At 39.1% G+C, this 12,233-nt stretch overlaps 1 protein-coding gene across 1 annotated transcript in view; it reads right to left on the minus strand.

Moving 5' to 3' along the window:
* The window catches only part of LOC104053411 (tubulin polymerization-promoting protein family member 2), a 94,400-nt gene that overhangs the window by 79,241 nt on the left and 2,926 nt on the right, over positions 1 to 12,233 (minus strand). The gene's annotated exons all lie outside the window — the stretch shown is intronic.

The following is a 12,233-nucleotide window of genomic DNA, read 5'->3' on the forward strand; positions in this document are numbered from 1 at the left end:
ATCAAACCCAGTATTCTTGAAATCCTAAACTCGAGCAAATTCTGACTGTCAGAGACAAAAAAAGAAACTATGCACCCACATTACAATCCTCAGAACAAAAAAAACACTCAGTCTTTGCCTGCCCATGAAGGCACCTGAGCCCTTACAGGATTGTCTTAAATGTTGCACTCCAGAATAACATAAAACTTTCATGGTCCAGCTGGTTAGACACCTCGTGCAGGCCCAGGCCCCAGTTTTAAAACAGCAAAACCAGGTGTTTCTCCTATCTACCCTTGAAGGGGTTAAATCTAACATATTTATTTCAGTGTACATCTACTCCACTCATTGGGTCAGGCTGATATAAAAAATAGCAGCCACCATTTTCTTTTTCAGCATAGCTGGAGCTAATATGAGTTTTACCCTGGCTGTGGGACAATCAGAATTCATCACCCCATTTCCTGAAGAGATGTAACCTAGAGTGAATCTTCAAAGCTGCTGGAATTGTACTACTGACCAGAAAATTTCTGACGTGGATGAGGGGCATGCACGAATACACATAGAAAAGGGTGAGCCTCCATGGGCAGGAAACCCAGGCACCCACTGGGGGTGTGGGGGGACCTCCATTTTGGTCACCAGATGAAGTAATGAAGCAATTGTATGAGCAGGAACAAGAACTCAGTCATGAAAAACAAAATCAAACAAAACTTTACACACTGAAAAAAATCTCTAACTCAGACAGGCGTAGGCAGTAGCCCAGCAATTGTACTATTGCCTCGCAGCAAGAAGCAAATGTGGATTTGAACACAGGAGACAGATAACTGAATTAATTTGTCTCAGAAGTCACCAATCCATTTGCCGTCTAGAGAATGCAGAAGCTGAATGCCAATGTCTGAACTCCACTTGGAGACCCAAACACCTGCTCTCTACCAAAACTACCTTGTGGATGTGACCTGTTCTCTGACCAGGCCTATGAGAGTCTTTCTCACAGCTGCTTCGCCTTCAAAAAAGCTGCCTTCCCCTCAAGTTAAGTGGTCCACATCACCCCAATAAGCTCATTATAATCAACTGTACTGGTATTGTCTGCTTAGCTTCTGACATTCTTGTCTGTTGAAACTCCTCTGACCTTGGGGCTGTATCCCACGGATCCTGCTTTAATCCACCCCTGCATTTTTCCATAATGAGGCTTATATACCCCCATATACCATATACAAACACACACACAGACAACTTTTAAAATAATTAGTAATTTTCCCTTAAGGGTAAAAATGTTCTGTAATAGTATTTCTTTTTGTTATGAAATAATGTAAACGGTGTGGTAATATTTTGTAATAAGGCTATATTATGCAATTAAGGCTGTAGGGTTCAGAAGGCTTACATGCACCTGGAGATACTGACATATGTTGGAGAGTTGGAGCTGTTGAAAAGCATTTACATGTCTCTATGCATGTATATACACAAACAAGATGACATACCTATCAACTGCCTACATCCTTTTACAAAAAAATACTAGGTACAACAAGGTCGGTGTAGTTTAATTTCTGCTCATTTCCTGTTCTCTTCAAATGAAGATCCCTTTGTAAAGCTTAAAAAAGAAAATTTGTGCCTCTTTTTAAGGAGGTAGATCTGATCTCCCGCCTTCTCTTCTGCTAAGACATGTAACTCCTGTTGATTTCAGCTAGTGTGTGTTTGGGTCAGTGCAAATCAGTATCCTCAACTTTGATTTAGATTCTTTTCCTCAGCTTTCAATTTAGTTTTCATGAGGAAAATATAGAAACTTGCCAAATGTTCATGTTTGCAAAGCAAATCCTACTTCCAAGAACAGAAAAATTTGCTTAGTGACTTTTTCCGTTTTTCTCCTTTAAGGTCATCATTGGGTTAAGATGATGTGAATGACATAACATTCACATGAAAAACAGTTTCTCACTTCATCTTCCTTTTGCTTTAATTCCAACAAAAGCAGTCGCTGACTGCGTTACCAGAAGTTTACCTGGAGATCACCGTGGGCCATGTAGTTGTGCCTGGAGAAGTTAACCATCAGAGTGCTGGCTGCCTCAGCCCCAGCATCACGGTAAATCACATGCCTGTCCTGGCAGGAGCTGGCATTTTTTCACATTTTCCATTGTCCCACAGATTCTCTCATCTCAGGACAGCAGGACTGTGTACAAAAAGCAGGCTTTTAATACTCTCCAAAAAGGTGGTGTGAGAAGGGAAGTAATCTGTTATTGCAGGGAAAAGACAACAGAAATATCAATATTTGGGGGATAAGGAAGATGACATGGTCATCCAGGATCAGTCTTACTTAGAAGGTAGTACTCCAATAATGGGAATTATGGTCAAAAAAAGTCAAGCCTTTGAAACGCTAAAAGGCAGAGGAGGAGAAGGGTTTTCTTTAAACAAAATTTTATTTGTTCACCACTCTAAAAACTTTAAATTGTTTCAGAAATTAGACTGTTCCCGTGTGGATTCCTTTTATAATTCAACTCACAGTCTGTCCCACCCAGTCCTGGGGTGCTGTAGAGGACCAGACCCAGAACAGGCCACAGTGCAGTTCCACTGGATGAACAAACACAGACGTGGTTGGCACTGATCAGTGCAGAGTTAGACATCTGAAACATGGAACAACAAACTGACAGCAAAGTATATATATGTATACCATACCAGATACAACCATTCCTTGAAATGGTCTGTATCTACAGCACTTCCATGACTCTGGCACACTTTACCCATATTCATGTGCATGAATCTACTAGTCCTTGCAGCGAGCAACATCAGGCTCCTGTAGGAAGGTTCTCAGATACATTGTACTCTCAGTGCTGGTCATTGTGAGGTAGACCTGACAGCTAAAGCTGCAGGTCTAGGCACAGAGCTCATGGTCTTTGGCACACAGGATGTAAGTGTACTCTTCAGTACACTACAACAGAAGATGTATCCAAGTTTCCTCTCCCACCTTTCCTTCACATGACAGCTTGCATGCTCTAGAGCTTGTCTCCAGGCATACTTCAGTCAACTTGGTTTCAAGCCCAACTGATTCCACCTCACAGCACAGCGGCTGCCAATGTTACTGACAATGTATTTATAGAGAGACAGTTTTTCAAACTGAACACTGCAAGTGAAGTTCAGGGGGTTTGAAGGAAGTCTGCTCTGGAGCATATACTGAACTCTCTGACAAGAAGTGCCATGCTGCTTGCTGTAAGCACGTAACTTACATGTGAATTGAAAGACCAAACTGCAGAGCCTAAGTCACCTCTAGAGTCAATGGAAAGGGGTTGATGCTGCCAGCAGGCATGATCTAGCACACTTAGATCTACCTGGGCACCTCCAGAGAGGAAGTGAATATTCACTCCACTTAATTAGTAAAATAAAGTCTTGATTTGAGGAATTATTGATCTTGCCGATCTCCAACAAACATAAGGATTCTTAAAACTTCACAGGATTTGAACCTAAGGAGCTGTACCTCAGGTACACAAATGCTGCCAGATAAAATACTTTGCACTGAGATCATTAAAATGAAATCCCTACCTTAGAAATCTGTTCCTGGTTCAGCTTTCTGCATCCATCATTCCAGGATATATCCGCATGCTATAGAGATAACAAATACCACCTTCTTTTACCTGAACCCTTACCTTTATGTCAACAACCCTTATGCCAACAGTTATGCCAAAATGATTCAATACTGAAAAGACTTCTGAAAACACTGTACTGTAGGTCTCTTGTTATGTCAATCACCTGTAGGTGCACAGGGAATCCAGAAGACTTTTCCCTTTCTCATTCAATAATTCTGTCAAACTACACTTTTAATACAAAAAATATTTTAAAGCAAACATAAGAACCCTATTTGACTAAGATGCATTATCAGTACTTTTTTTTCCACATGAATAATTCTCACTCTCATTTTCGTTTTCATGATTACAGAAAATGGGCTGGTTTTTAATGTCTGTGCCAGCAGAGCTGAAGATGTTGATTTCAGACTCATTCAGACTTTAAAGTCTAATTCACGCAGTTGATCCACAACATTAACCGGAGTGCAGGTCTCATCAATTTGATAAAGTGTCTTTATAATAACAGATGGTAATTTGTTGATACTTAAAGCTTTAAATGGACTCTGTTACCAAACCACTTAAAATGCTTTCTTTAAAAAAAAAGCAACACCAAAAACCAACAACAGAAAAAAACTACACCAAACCCCCCCCCCCCAAAAAAAAAACCACCAAAAAAACCCCCAACCCCCCAAAAAAAACCCAGACAAGCGTTCAGATACTTTAACCCAAAGAAATTGCTGACAGATTTGTTTTCAGCCCAGCAGAGTAAAGAGCTGACAACATATTTTTGCTGGATATGGTAACTTTGGTCTATTTTTAGGACCTTTTTTTTTTTTTTTTTTTAAAGTACACCAAAATAGCAGTGGGCTTAAAAATCACCATCTGCTTCTAGCAATGAAATAATTCTCTGAAGAATAGATAATAGGCATAAAAGCCCAACCCCAAGTCCTACATTCTCCACAGCAAGACTGAAAGTCACAACTATGTTTCTTGTAAGCACTGTTTACTTCATAAAGCAATACTGCAGGGTTGTAACACCCCTGTAAGTGTTCAGTACACCTATTTATCAGTTATTAATACACCAGTATAAACTGTTTACATTTCAGTTGAGAATGACTGACTAGCAAGTGCTATTGCTGTTGCTTTTATGACTTAGAATAGACTAAATCTGCTGATATTTAGAGCACAATGCAGACTCTCTCCCTTTTTTACTTTAACTTGAATTTAGTTAAGATGGGAAAGAATTCTGATTTGTAGGGAATGTTGTTTTTTTTTTTTAAAAAAAATGCCCATTACAGATATTCTGCAATTAGGATCTGCAAATGCATGTCAAGAAATCTGAGCTGGTACATGTCCAGCTAGTTTGGATACTGATAACAATGAATCACTATGCCAGTTCAAGACGGCCCGGGACCTGGACCCCTGCTTATTGGCTGAAGCCTGTCACAACAGTTTCTCAGTCCTCAGCAGAGTTTATGCCTCTGACAGCTAGAATGACTGACTGCATAACAAGATAAAACCCAACCCTGCAGATATCCCCTATGCTCTACACAAGCACCAAGAGTCCTAAGAAACAAAGGGACAGTATTACTACCAGTCAGTCCTCGCCCTTGTGTCTTTCAAACCCTTACACAATGTAAATTGCACTTGAAAGAGGTAGAGGAGGATGATCCCTTGGTCTTCTGTAAGTGGCTTGATGGAATACAAAGGCTCAAGCTAGTGCCCCCTTCCCTCCTCCCTCCTAAAGAAAAACTTGAGTAACTTGGTCATCAGGCTTTCTCTTCAAGGGCTCCAGCCACAAACAGCACATACCTGTGGTTAGGTGGTATATACACCCTCTCCTCAGCAGGGGATGTCATGGGCAGCAGGACCAGGGATTGCATGGAAGGATGGGCAGAAGGTGGCAAAGGCCAAAGAGAGGAGAAAACAGGTTTTCCCAGTACAAGCACTGGTGGGACTGTGTTCACTGTTTTTTTGATTTCAGTAAAGATGACAAATTTTGAATTGTAGTAATTTCAGTTTAAAACATTTCAAGGTTCTGAACCACAAAACTGCAGTTATCTTTTTAGCAAAATTTTCAAGAAAGGCACTGTGCGTTGTTTTTTTTTTTGCCCCATGATACTCCATAAAACCTGAAGTATTTTTCAGACATTAAGATCAAATCTTCTAAAGATAGAAAATAAGATAAACCACAGCAAGATGCTTCAAATAACATGTAAAATGACTTATAAACAACCAATATTACAAAACAAAGTAGCTTTGGAAGTAGTAGTATTTAACAAGTACCATTTCTAAAAATTTGTCACCATGGCATTTAATTAAAATCAAAGCTCACAACAGCAGTTCAAAAAAGGAGATGCCCATAATTCATATTTATACTTGGTAGATCAGAATTTTTGTGAAAATGAATTGCCTAACATTTAAAAAGACCTGCTAGTGACCACTGCAGCAACAGTATGTAGTCTGACTTACACATTTTGACAAAAAGAGAACAGAAAAATAATGGAGAAACATAGGCTTGTTGGTCTATGCTGTTCTGGCAAGGACAGGACCACTTCATAGCAATGTGTAAGAATCATCTACCTCTAGTAAATGATTATGAAATAATTTATTCATGAGGGAAATCTGTTCTTATTTTTTCTGAGTCGGTAGTCAATAACTAGCACAAGAAGGGGGAAAAAATGGTAATTTTGGGAAGTGGTGGGTTTGATAACTCGAGCGTTCTCCGGACCTCTTCAAAGGGGACCCTCTTCACTGAAGAACAGTTTCAGTAAAAAAGAAAGAACAGACTATGAATAGCCAAGATTCCCAGTGATCTCACTGGGAATTACACATTTATTTGGAAGGCATTAAAGGAATAAGGTTACAGACTTAAGACCTGATCCAAATTCCATTACGTAAATTGAAAAGGAAAATTTTGTTGTCTTAAAAGGAAATTTAAATTAGCTTTTAGTTCCCAGTTAATGAGATACTAGTATTTAATAGAGAACTGCAGGGGAACTGATCAAGAAGAGGTGCCGTTTTGGGTTGGCCTTTTTTCTCATGTTAAATACTTATCTAAGCTGTGATTTACTCAGATTTATTGTTGTAAGACTCTCCATTCTACTGACTACATCTATCTAAAGTGGCATGCAGACCCAATGGAAAGGCAAGTTGCAACTGACCTAATGTCATCCTTAATGAATGAACGGAAATGGGGCATATCACAGATTCTAAATGTGTAATTACTGTCTAAGGGTGAGCAAAGAGAGCTACGTAACCTGCACGTGATCCATTGGTTATTCCAGGCAATATATTCCTCTCTGCACAATAACATACAGTTATTGCTGTTACTAAGGATATTGCTTGGTTTGAAACAAACACATCATAGATTCCTCTTTCTTGTACAGTCTGGATGCTGTTGTGTTTTGTTTGATCCCAGTAGAGTTGCTTTTGTTAGTGCACGGAATCCCCTAAACAGGTCCCAAATCTGCAAAATGATCTCATAAACAGGTCCTCCCACCACTGCTAAGAAATACTTAGGTCAACTGGGCTCATACTGTGCATGCACGTCCTAGCACCTGAACTCAACCCCAGGACAAAGGATTAACCTTTTGTGCTGCAAGGTTCTGGAAACTCTCAGCTTTTGCTGGACCCAGAATGAGTTCAAGGCACTCAGCAACTGAGTTTGCACAGCATGACCTTTCTAGCAGCATATCACAGACAAGAGATTTTTGTTTTTTCTCTCTCTGAAGTTACAGGCACACATAAGAGACTACAAATAACATGAATTTCAAGGGGGGAACAGATCCGTTTTGCTACTTTTATTTAAAATTAATAAATTCAGGCCATGTATAAACTATCCAGTCACATCCTGTAAAGGTTTAAACAGTGAAACCATGAGGGAAAATAAACTAACATCTCTTCCCTTTTTATCTTAAAAGTGTCTGAAATGAATTGGTTGCTAAACGAACTTGATATAATTGTGACATAGTGTTTTGAAACCCTTAGTGGAGTTCATCTGAAACCTCAGCATAACAAGTGGCCTCTTATCTGCGTACTATTCCAGGAAGAAATGCATGGCATTTCGTCATCACAGCTGAAAGACTAGCTGGCTCTGCACGTAGGCTAAGCGAGAATAAGAGCCCTCAGCTATAATGAGGGCACGCTGGTAGCTAATGCTTAGTCAGAGGCCATTTCCTTTATCCTTTGCTACTGCTTGTAGGAGTTGGAATGCAGGAAAAGGCAAAAATTAAAGAGAACGTACTGAGGGTCAATATTTACCTTCTCTAGTTGTTCTCAGTGAAGATTATTTCTGAAGAAGTGGCACACATGCATTAACACGGTGACATCCTAAACCATCCTCCCTATTACAAGGACTTCCAGTAGCTTTATTTAATGTGACTGTTTGTGAGCAGGATTACTTAACAGGAGAGAATCATAAAAAGCAGATGTCATTTTTTTTAGTCTGACATTTAAAGGCAAATTAGTAAGCGGAAGTTTAATATAGTTATTTCATTGTGAAAACTGATCTTGAATTTCCGAACAGGCAAATTAACTTTCTCCTTAACAAAGCTGTTGAAACATACATAACTGGTAGCAATTGACATTACTTCAAAACAAAGGATAAATCTTCATATGTGGAGGAATATGGTGAGGTATATTTCTTTTTATAGGCTTTTCCTCTTTTGTACATCCTTAAGATGATAACATCTGTGATGCAGTATTATCATGCTTTTTAACATAAGAATCTGCAAAATTTGAACATGGAATCATCAATCAACAGAATATGAAAATGTTAAATGTGAATGTGTAGCAATGTTCAGACTGTAAGTCTGCAAGCCCTTTCATTTGGGACTACATTTTGCTTTATTACTCTGCCTGCAGAAAAAATGGCAATTATTGGGAATTTACTCTAACTATGCTGATTTAAGCACACAACTGTATGCACTATAATACTGAACACACTGGACTGAGTCATTTTACACACATGCAGTTGCTGGTCTAAATAAGGGCTAGATTTGACTTGTTCTGTTTAACTCACTGGCTGAACACTGAAAATAGTTGGCACAGATTTTTCTCAGGAAATTCAAACTTACACAAGCAGAGGAAAAACATTGCGAATGAGATGCTGCTGTGTGCAAAATTCATCTTGGGTAAAACTTTAAACCCTAAAAATAAATCTTGTTTTCAGTTCTCACAAATAGGCTTTTCTATTCAACTCTGAAGTTTTAAAGCAGTTGTTAATCATGTACTGTACACAGTACTAAGCAGGAAAGTGTTCAGTTATTTCTGAAACACGTTATTTTGAGGCTATATTTGAATCTTCCATATTTATGTGATGAGAGTTATGTCACAAAGTTAATCATTCCCAGGATGCTAGCATTCAGGGTAATGAAAAACTTCTTGTGCAAGCAGTCATTAATCAGTGAGTATAACATTGCATAATGCTTTCTGAAGCATGTGTTATGTGATCAGAGTACAAGGCTGCATAATACAGCAAAGTGTTTATGCCATATGCTGACCTTTTCTAAAGCAGAAATGGAGCCATGTGATGCGCCACTCCTGCCAGCAGTTGCTTATTGCCAATAATTAAGTTTGATGATATGAAGAAACACAAACTTGTATTGCTTTAGAGTTCTAAAAGGAAGAAGCTTTGAAGTTTTTGGCACTGTAAAGCGCAAAGATGGCCAACTTGGCTTGGATAGACTACCGTTGTCCATTATAGGCACCACCCATCAAAACTAGAATCAAGTGCCCTGCTCAAGTGGTTACTGGCATTTGTGTAAAGGAAAACATGTGCATCGTTACAGGACTGCTGTATTATCCAGAAGAGCATAAAGGTCACAGGAACAAAACAGCCAAAAGCATGCTTGGTACCTCAAATCTCAGAACATCACAATAACATTTGATGTTCTTGTGCAATAGTGCTAGTAAGTAGCTATTACTTAATCTCCTACCAGTATTACACAAAAGTATACTTGCGAAATACTTCAGATAAATATGCTGTAATTATACGAAATATAAAAACATGTATAGGACAAAATGTTTTTGTAACTCCAAACACACATACCTGTGGAGATGTGGTTTTAATGAGCTATTTTAACAATGGAAACAATGCTTCAAAAGCTTGTGTGAACAACCTTAAAACTACGTGCTGGAAGCAGAGTGGACATATGGACATAGGTTTTATATATTATGCATATACACAGACAAAGCATGATCAAAAGTTCGTTCTGTACACAACTGCTTTGTGCTTCTCTGTTGGCAGAATCAGGCTGCTGAGCTGGAATAACCAGCTTCATACAACTGTGTTAGCACAGCCAACTATCCTGGTAGCGTAGCTATGCCACTGCTGCTCCTACACCACCTCTTCCCTGACTTGCTAGGATTTCCTTCTACTTCACTGATGACAGCATGACTGCTTTGGGGAGCTGGTACAGAAGGGACAGTCAGGCTCCACAAGTATTACCACCTGTTAATAGCAACTTGGTTCAGTCATGGGATCTACGATATGTCACCAGCAGCTAAAGCGATTTCTGATATCCCTCGCTCACTTCAAGGCAGTATTTTCAAGCTTACCTAATAATCCTAAAGAGTATAGCAGCCTAGAAGCATAATCACAAACACACATAACTAAGACTACTTCTACGCAGGGATGTGGATGCCCAAGTCCAAAATTTAGATTCTCAAAATTCCTGCTGCGATTTTGCTTCAGGAAGTCACAATTCTGATGATATTAGGCAATGGCAATTAGACAGTGCTGTACCTAAGGCCTTTCAGGATTTATGAATTAAACCTTCCACACCTAAGGAATCTGACTCAGTCAGCATCTTTACACTTGGCAGACAGGACTTCACAGAGTACAAAGGAGATCCTCGGGACGAGACTAAAGCGAGCAGGATTCTGGTCCTTGCTACAGCATTTATTAAAAAACCAGCATGATACTTGCTGCACGAGGGGCTGCAGGGCAGGCCTTCCCTCTCTAAACTAGTAGGCAACTGGTCATTATCTCTACATCTCAACAAATTATCTTGTAGAATAAGTAATTAAAGTAGAAAAGTTTCATCAGGAGTGACTGAGAGTATCCAGTGACCAGGGCACTCATGTAGGAGGGTTCAGTTCAGGTCAATTAAGTGAAAGAAGGGAGCAGAAACTGAGTTGCTCTGGTGTTTCGTGAGTCTTTCAACTACTGAGCAATTAGATAGATCAAGGCACTGCAGAACATTCTCTTCACTTTTTCAAAAAAGGACTGATTTCAGCTAAGATTTGGAAAAAAGGGTAGGAATCCGAAACGAAGAAAGGAATTTCGTTCTGCGCAAAGTGGAAAAAACCACATCCATGTGTTCATTTACGAACTGGTAAATTAGGCAGAACCCACCTCATTATGCCATTTTTGTGTCTCCTCCCTCCCTTCATATGAGATACAGATAGTCTAGGAATCACGTTTGGATGTTATGATCTCTACTAGTCATTGGGGTATAGAATTCAGGTGCTGTAACCAACCAATATAGGAAAATCCACTTTGTGGAGCTGCTCATGAAGATACTAAAAATGACTGCGCTGAAGTGGACTGTGGCTTAAAAATGCCGTCTGAGTACACCCTACAAACCATCTCTCCCATCCATCCTTCCTAGACTCACTGCTTCTTCGAAGTGTGCGCCCTGGCTCTCTCCTCCTTTCACCGCTACTTGGAAGGGGAGGCTGGCCAAAAGATGACAACTACAGGACAACATGAACCACAGATTGAGCCCTGAGTGGTCACTAGCTGGGGATACTTACGTATCTGTACAAAAATAGTTCAGCTACAGACCAGCTTTGAAGACAACAGTCCCAGCAGTATAGAATTACTACACAAAAGATGCAGAGTCAAACTCTTTCCACACAAGCATACAGATGTATTAACATTTATATGTAATGAAAACAGAACTTTCCGATCCCTATCCTTACAAATAAAATTTTAAACTTTGTCTTTCTAAACTGCATGAAAGAGACACATTTTTTAAGAATTTGTACAACTGGCATCAGATTTTCTAACATGCTAGAAAGAATTGAGCCAAAGATGATATCACAATTTCCCTTATGCTTAAGGGAAAATGTTAAATCAATTAGCAGTTACTAGAATAAAGAAGCAACAATTTGATGTATAAGTTCCTTAAAAAAATAAAAAACTTTTCATATTCTTCTGAAAATGGTTATATTATGCAACATATTCTCATTTCTTTAATGTTACAAAAGCTTTATTAGCATATGCTTCAGGAATTATACTCAAAGAGTAGCAGTCACTAGCCAGAACTTTGAAGAGTTTATAAACATACATCTACAGACTATGCCTTAGAGGGTTAATGTACTATTTTGAACTCAAGTATTGCAATAGATCTTAGCTTTGACAAAGAACATTCACACCCTCTGTAATAAATTCTTTTAACATACTTCATATTTCTTCCCATGTGAGTGTGTGTCCTTGGAAGAAGTATCTACTAGATAAAATTTGAAGATGAAATCTAAGTCTAGACTTATTTAAGGGGGGTGGAGACTGATCTTATAATCTATGACAGTTGTTGATTAATGAGCTGCTTATGATTGCTGTAGGCCTGTCCAAATTGCAGAAGCAAACAATACTATAGCACTGGGAGGAATGCACTATCTGGATGCCACACCTTTGTTGAAACTTAGAACACACTTCAAATTCTGCTACATTTATTCTAGCCTTGAACTACCAAATGTGCACGACCA

The sequence above is a fragment of the Phalacrocorax carbo genome, chromosome Z, assembly GCF_963921805.1.
Source record: "Phalacrocorax carbo chromosome Z, bPhaCar2.1, whole genome shotgun sequence".
NCBI classification, from domain to species: domain Eukaryota; kingdom Metazoa; phylum Chordata; class Aves; order Suliformes; family Phalacrocoracidae; genus Phalacrocorax; species Phalacrocorax carbo.